The 8,198-nt window shown below is 46.9% G+C and overlaps 1 protein-coding gene across 1 annotated transcript in view; it reads right to left on the bottom strand.

Annotated features, from left to right (window-relative positions):
* vps36 (vacuolar protein sorting 36 homolog) overlaps positions 1-8,198 on the bottom strand; it is a gene marked incomplete in the record, with an annotated part of 30,860 nt that overhangs the window by 19,475 nt on the left and 3,187 nt on the right.

The following is an 8,198-nucleotide window of genomic DNA, read 5'->3' as shown; positions in this document are numbered from 1 at the left end:
CATCAGAGGAGAGAGAGAGAATCACAGAGAGAGAGAGAGAATCACAGAGAGAGAGAGAGAGAATCACAGGGGGAGAGAGAGAGAGAGAGAATCACAGAGAGAGAGAGAATCATAGAGAGAGAGAGAGAGAGAGAGACAGAGAGAGAGAGAGAATCACAGAGAGAGAGAGAGAATCACAGAGAGAGAGAATCATAGAGAGAGAGAGAGAGACAGAGAGAGAGAGACTGCCTTGAAGAGCTCTGACCCAACACACAACACACACAAAGCAACAATAGTCCCAGTATGTGAGAGGAAGGAAAGGGCTCAGGAACAACAGCACATCCCTGTACCCTGATCCATATTTTAACAACCAGGGGCCCATAAGGCAACAGTCCAAAAAACTCCCTAGTCCATCATCCATTAACTCCCTAGTCCATCATCCATTAACTCCCTAAGGACACCGGTTCAAATTAGTGGATTCGGCTATTTCAGCCACGCACTTTGCTGACAGGTGTATAAAATCGAGCACACCGACATGCAATCTCCATAGACAAACATTGGCAGTAGAATGGGCCTTACTGAAGAACTCAGTGACTTTCAACGTGGAACCGTCATAGGATATCACATTTCCAACAAGTCAGTTAGTCAAATTTCTGCCCTGCTGCCATTGGACTCTGCAAAGATGAATTACGCTTCACCATCTGGCAGTCCAACAGACGAATCTGGGTTTGGCGGATGCCAGGAGAACGCTACCTGCCCCAATGCATAGTGCCAACTGTAAAGTTTGGTGGAGGAGGAATAATGGTCTGGGGCTGTTTTTCATGGTTCAGGCCCCTTAGTTCCAGTGAAGGGAAATCTTAACGCTACAGCATACAATGACATTCTAGATGATTCTGTGCTTCCAACTTTGTGGCAACAGTTTGAGGAAGGCCCTTTCCTGTTTCAGCATGACAATGCCCCCCTGCACAAAGAGAGGTCCACACAGAAATGGTTTGTCGAGATCGGTGTGGAAGAACTTGACTGGCCTGCACAGAGCCCTGACCTCAACCCCATCGAACACCTTGGGGATGAATTGGAACGCCGACTGCGAGCCAGGCCTAATCACCCAACATCAGTACCCGACCTCACTAATGCTCGTGACTGAATGGAAGAAAATCCCTGCAGCAATGTTCCAACATCTAGTGGAAAGCCTTCCCAGAAGAGTGGAGGCTGTTATAGCAGCAAAGGGGGGGACCAACTCCATTTTAATATCCATGATTTTGGAATGAGATGTTAGACGAGCAGGTGTCCACATACTTTAGACCATGTAGTCTATGTCAGTCACTCAATTAGTCCTTGTCAGCTCCATTTTAGACTAGCAACCAGCTGACTAAACTTAGCAACCAGCTGACTAAACTTAGCAACCAGCTGACTAAACTTAGCAACCAGCTGACTAAACTTAGCAACCAGCTGACTAAACTTAGCAACCAGCTGACTAAACTTAGCAACCAGCTGACTAAACTTAGCAACCAGCTGACTAAACTTAGCAACCAGCTGACTAAACTTAGCAACCAGCTGACTAAACTTAGCAACTAAACTTAGCAACCAGCTGACTAAACTTAGTAACCAGCTAACTAAACTTAGTACTCATGGTTGAAATAGCATCCAGAGATCCTCATTGATTTTGTTAGTCAGTCTCACTCAGACATCATATTAAAAACGGCAAACATTTCTCTCCGCCCCTATGGCAAAATATGTAGAATCGCATTAAATTAGCTATAACATTACAAAATCTTCTCTCCACCCCCATGGCAAAATGTGTAGAATTACAGCAAACTTACTTTAAAACTGCAACATTTTCAGATGTTTTGTGACCCCTACCACCATAAAATGTTCCCTGCTATAAACTCACTGTACATTATCATTAGTCATTTATAAAATTATAATTCCGGTCGATCCAGACACTGCTCCGTTGTTTTATGACTGACGAGATTTGTTCAAATCTGAAAATTGACTTCCTCCCCAAATTCTACAAATTGCCCTATAGACCGATAAGCGTGACCGGTCAAATGTATTTTGGGAGGTTAACCGTCAATTAACATCCCTAGCTGAAACACCAAGCCACTGTATTCCTGGGTGTCTTTCCATCTCAGTCAGACATTACATCAGAATATGAGAGATGCTTTACCAACAGAGCCACACAAGGACATGACAGAATAGACTAGGAAGTTCAGTAGAGTAGAGCAGAGGAGAGTATAGTAGAGGAGAGGAGAGGAGAGGAGAGTATAGCAGAGGAGAGTATAGCAGAGGAGAGTATAGCAGAGGAGAGGAGAGGAGAGGAGAGGAGAGGAGAGGAGAGTATAGCAGAGGAGAGTATAGCAGAGGAGAGGAGAGGAGAGGAGAGGAGAGGAGAGGAGAGTATAGCAGAGGAGAGTATAGCAGAGGAGAGGAGAGGAGAGGAGAGCAGAGGAGAGGAGAGTATAGCATAGCAGAGGAGAGGAGAGTATAGCAGAGGAGAGGAGAGTATAGCAGAGGAGAGTATAGCATAGGAGAGGAGAGTATAGCATAGGAGAGGAGAGTATAGCAGAGGAGAGGAGAGGAGAGGAGAGGAGAGGAGAGCAGAGGAGAGGAGAGTATAGCAGAGGAGAGTATAGCATAGGAGAGGAGAGTATAGCATAGGAGAGGAGAGTATAGCATAGGAGAGGAGAGTATAGCAGAGGAGAGGAGAGCAGAGGAGAGTATAGCAGAGCAGAGGAGAGTATAGCAGAGGAGAGTATAGCAGAGGAGAGGAGAGTATAGCAGAGGAGAGTATAGCAGAGGAGAGGAGAGTATAGCAGAGGAGAGTATAGCAGAGGAGAGGAGAGTATAGCAGAGGAGAGTATAGCAGAGGAGAGGAGAGTATAGCAGAGGAGAGTATAGCAGAGGAGAGTATAGCAGAGGAGAGTATAGCAGAGGAGAGTATAGCAGAGGAGAGTATAGCAGAGGAGAGTATAGCAGAGGAGAGGAGAGTATAGCAGAGGAGAGTATAGCAGAGGAGAGGAGAGTATAGCAGAGGAGAGTATAGCAGAGGAGAGGAGAGTATAGCAGAGGAGAGTATAGCAGAGGAGAGTATAGCAGAGGAGAGTATAGCAGAGGAGAGTATAGCAGAGGAGAGGAGAGTATAGCAGAGCAGAGGAGAGTATAGCAGAGGAGAGTATAGCAGAGGAGAGTATAGCAGAGGAGAGGAGAGTATAGCAGAGGAGAGTATAGCATAGCAGAGGAGAGGAGAGTATAGCAGAGGAGAGTATAGCAGAGTATAGCAGAGTATAGCAGAGGAGAGTATAGCAGAGGAGAGGAGAGTATAGCAGAGTAGAGGAGAGTATAGCAGAGGAGAGGAGAGTATAGCAGAGTAGAGTATAGCAGAGGAGAGTATAACAGAGGAGAGTATAGCAGAGGAGAGTATAGCAGAGGAGAGTATAGCAGAGTAGAGTATAGCAGAGGAGAGTATAGCAGAGGAGAGTATAGCAGAGTAGAGTATAGCAGAGGAGAGGAGAGTATAGCAGAGTATAGCATAGCAGAGGAGAGTATAACAGAGGAGAGTATAGCAGAGGAGAGTATAGCAGAGGAGAGTATAGCAGAGTAGAGTATAGCAGAGGAGAGTATAACAGAGGAGAGTATAGCAGAGGAGAGTATAGCAGAGGAGAGTATAGCAGAGGAGAGTATAGCAGAGTAGAGTATAGCAGAGGAGAGTATAGCAGAGGAGAGTATAGCAGAGTAGAGTATAGCATAGCAGAGGAGAGTAGAGGAGAGTATAGCAGAGGAGAGGAGAGTATAGCAGAGGAGAGTATAGCAGAGGAGAGTATAGCATAGCAGAGGAGAGTAGAGGAGAGGAGAGTATAGCAGAGGAGAGGAGAGTATAGCAGAGGAGAGTATAGCAGAGGAGAGTATAGCATAGCAGAGGAGAGTAGAGGAGAGGAGAGTATAGCAGAGGAGAGGAGAGTATAGCAGAGGAGAGTATAGCAGAGGAGAGTATAGCAGAGGAGAGGAGAGTATAGCAGAGGAGAGGAGAGGAGAGTATAGCAGAGGAGAGTAGAGGAGAGTATAGCAGAGGAGAGGAGAGTATAGCATAGCAGAGGAGAGGAGAGTATAGCAGAGGAGAGGAGAGTATAGCATAGCAGAGGAGAGGAGAGTATAGCAGAGGAGAGGAGAGTATAGCAGAGGAGAGGAGAGTATAGCAGAGGAGAGGAGAGTATAGCATAGCAGAGGAGAGGAGAGTATAGCATAGCAGAGGAGAGTATAGCATAGCAGAGGAGAGTATAGCAGAGGAGAGGAGAGTATAGCAGAGGAGAGGAGAGGAGAGTATAGCAGAGGAGAGGAGAGTAGAGTATAGCAGAGGAGAGTATAGCAGAGGAGAGGAGAGTATAGCATAGCAGAGGAGAGTAGAGTATAGCAGAGGAGAGTAGAGTATAGCAGAGGAGAGGAGAGTATAGCATAGCAGAGGAGAGTATATCAGAGGAGAGGAGAGTATAGCAGAGGAGAGGAGAGTATAGCAGAGGAGAGGAGAGGAGAGTATAGCAGAGGAGAGGAGAGTAGAGTATAGCAGAGGAGAGTATAGCAGAGGAGAGGAGAGTATAGCATAGCAGAGGAGAGTAGAGTATAGCAGAGGAGAGTAGAGTATAGCAGAGGAGAGGAGAGTATAGCATAGCAGAGGAGAGTAGAGTATAGCAGAGGAGAGTAGAGTATAGCAGAGGAGAGGAGAGTATATCAGAGGAGAGGAGAGTATAGCATAGCAGAGGAGAGGAGAGTATAGCAGAGGAGAGTATAGCAGAGGAGAGTAGAGTATAGCATAGCAGAGGAGAGTATAGCATAGCAGAGGAGAGGAGAGTATAGCAGAGGAGAGGAGAGTATAGCAGAGGAGAGGAGAGTATAGCAGAGGAGGGTATAGCAGAGGAGAGGAGAGTATAGCAGAGGAGGGTATAGCAGAGGAGAGGAGAGGAGAGTATAGCAGAGGAGAGTATAGCAGAGTAGAGGAGAGTATAGCAGAGGAGAGTATAGCAGAGGAGAGGAGAGTATAGCAGAGGAGAGGAGAGTATAGCAGAGGAGAGGAGAGTATAGCAGAGGAGAGGAGAGCAGAGGAGAGTATAGCAGAGGAGAGGAGAGCAGAGGAGAGGAGAGGAGAGTATAGCAGAGGAGAGTATAGCAGAGGAGAGGAGAGTATAGCAGAGGAGAGGAGAGTATAGCAGAGGAGAGTATAGCAGAGTAGAGGAGAGTATAGCAGAGGAGAGGAGAGTATAGCAGAAGAGAGTATAGCAGAGGAGAGGAGAGTATAGCAGAGGAGAGGAGAGTATAGCAGAGGAGAATATAGCAGAGGAGAATATAGCAGAGGAGAGTATAGCAGAGGAGAGTATAGCAGAGGAGAGTATAGCAGAGGAGAGTATAGCAGAGGAGAGGAGAGTATAGCAGAGGAGAGGAGAGTATAGCAGAGGAGAGTATAGCAGAGTAGAGGAGAGTATAGCAGAGGAGAGGAGAGTATAGCAGAAGAGAGTATAGCAGAGGAGAGGAGAGTATAGCAGAGGAGAGGAGAGTATAGCAGAGGAGAATATAGCAGAGGAGAATATAGCAGAGGAGAGTATAGCAGAGGAGAGTATAGCAGAGGAGAGAAAAGCAGAGGAGAGTATAGCAGAGTAGAGTATAGCAGAGGAGAGTATAGCAGAGGAGAGTATAGCAGAGGAGAGTATAGCATAGCAGAGGAGAGTATAACAGAGGAGAGTATAGCAGAGGAGAGTATAGCAGAGGAGAGTATAGCAGAGTAGAGTATAGCAGAGGAGAGTATAGCAGAGGAGAGTATAGCAGAGTAGAGTATAGCAGAGGAGAGGAGAGTATAGCAGAGTATAGCATAGCAGAGGAGAGTATAACAGAGGAGAGTATAGCAGAGGAGAGTATAGCAGAGGAGAGTATAGCAGAGGAGAGTATAACAGAGGAGAGTATAGCAGAGGAGAGTATAGCAGAGGAGAGTATAGCAGAGGAGAGTATAGCAGAGGAGAGTATAGCAGAGTAGAGTATAGCAGAGTAGAGTATAGCAGAGGAGAGTATAGCAGAGGAGAGTATAGCAGAGGAGAGTATAGCATAGCAGAGGAGAGTAGAGGAGAGTATAGCAGAGGAGAGGAGAGTATAGCAGAGGAGAGTATAGCAGAGGAGAGTATAGCATAGCAGAGGAGAGTAGAGGAGAGGAGAGTATAGCAGAGGAGAGGAGAGTATAGCAGAGGAGAGTATAGCAGAGGAGAGTATAGCATAGCAGAGGAGAGTAGAGGAGAGGAGAGTATAGCAGAGGAGAGGAGAGTATAGCAGAGGAGAGTATAGCAGAGGAGAGTATAGCAGAGGAGAGGAGAGTATAGCAGAGGAGAGGAGAGGAGAGTATAGCAGAGGAGAGTAGAGGAGAGTATAGCAGAGGAGAGGAGAGTATAGCATAGCAGAGGAGAGGAGAGTATAGCAGAGGAGAGGAGAGTATAGCAGAGGAGAGGAGAGTATAGCATAGCAGAGGAGAGGAGAGTATAGCAGAGGAGAGGAGAGTATAGCAGAGGAGAGGAGAGTATAGCATAGCAGAGGAGAGGAGAGTATAGCATAGCAGAGGAGAGTATAGCATAGCAGAGGAGAGTATAGCAGAGGAGAGGAGAGTATAGCAGAGGAGAGGAGAGGAGAGTATAGCAGAGGAGAGGAGAGTAGAGTATAGCAGAGGAGAGTAGAGTATAGCAGAGGAGAGGAGAGTATAGCATAGCAGAGGAGAGTAGAGTATAGCAGAGGAGAGTAGAGTATAGCAGAGGAGAGGAGAGTATAGCATAGCAGAGGAGAGTAGAGTATAGCAGAGGAGAGTAGAGTATAGCAGAGGAGAGGAGAGTATATCAGAGGAGAGGAGAGTATAGCATAGCAGAGGAGAGGAGAGTATAGCAGAGGAGAGTATAGCAGAGGAGAGTAGAGTATAGCATAGCAGAGGAGAGTATAGCATAGCAGAGGAGAGGAGAGTATAGCAGAGGAGAGGAGAGTATAGCAGAGGAGAGGAGAGTATAGCAGAGGAGGGTATAGCAGAGGAGAGGAGAGGAGAGTATAGCAGAGGAGAGTATAGCAGAGTAGAGGAGAGTATAGCAGAGGAGAGTATAGCAGAGGAGAGGAGAGTATAGCAGAGGAGAGGAGAGTATAGCAGAGGAGAGGAGAGTATAGCAGAGGAGAGGAGAGCAGAGGAGAGTATAGCAGAGGAGAGGAGAGCAGAGGAGAGGAGAGCAGAGGAGAGTATAGCAGAGGAGAGTATAGCAGAGGAGAGGAGAGTATAGCAGAGGAGAGGAGAGTATAGCAGAGGAGAGTATAGCAGAGTAGAGGAGAGTATAGCAGAGGAGAGGAGAGTATAGCAGAAGAGAGTATAGCAGAGGAGAGGAGAGTATAGCAGAGGAGAATATAGCAGAGGAGAATATAGCAGAGGAGAATATAGCAGAGGAGAGTATAGCAGAGTAGAGTATAGCAGAGGAGAGGAGAGTATAGCAGAGTAGAGGAGAGTATAGCAGAGGAGAGTATAGCAGAGGAGAGTATAGCAGAGGAGAGTATAGCAGAGGAGAGTATAGCAGAGGAGAGTATAGCAGAGGAGAGTATAGCAGAGGAGAGGAGAGTATAGCAGAGGAGAGTATAGCCGAGGAGAGGAGAGTATAGCAGAGGAGAGGAGAGTATAGCAGAGCAGAGGAGAGTATAGCAGAGGAGAGGAGAGTATAGCAGAGGAGAGGAGAGCAGAGCAGAGGAGAGTATAGCAGAGGAGAGGAGAGTATAGCAGAGGAGAGTATAGCAGAGGAGAGTATAGCAGAGGAGAGGAGAGCAGAGGAGAGGAGAGTATAGCAGAGGAGAGTATAGCAGAGGAGAGGAGAGTATAGCAGAGGAGAGTATAGCAGAGGAGAGGAGAGTATAGCAGAGGAGAGGAGAGTATAGCAGAGGAGAGTATAGCAGAGGAGAGGAGAGTATAGCAGAGCAGAGGAGAGTATAGCAGAGGAGAGGAGAGTATAGCAGAGCAGAGGAGAGTATAGCAGAGGAGAGGAGAGTATAGCAGAGCAGAGGAGAGTATAGCAGAGGAGAGGAGAGTATAGCAGAGGAGAGGAGAGTATAGCAGAGGAGAGTATAGGAGAGTATAGCAGAGGAGAGTATAGCAGAGGAGAGGAGAGTATAGCAGAGGAGAGTATAGCAGAGGAGAGTATAGCAGAGGAGAGTATAGCAGAGGAGAGTATAGC

This window comes from Salmo trutta, chromosome 12, assembly GCF_901001165.1.
Source record: "Salmo trutta chromosome 12, fSalTru1.1, whole genome shotgun sequence".
Taxonomy (NCBI): Eukaryota; Metazoa; Chordata; class Actinopteri; order Salmoniformes; family Salmonidae; genus Salmo; species Salmo trutta.
Note: the sequence above shows the minus strand (reverse complement) of the source record. Positions and strands in the feature narration are given on the sequence as shown.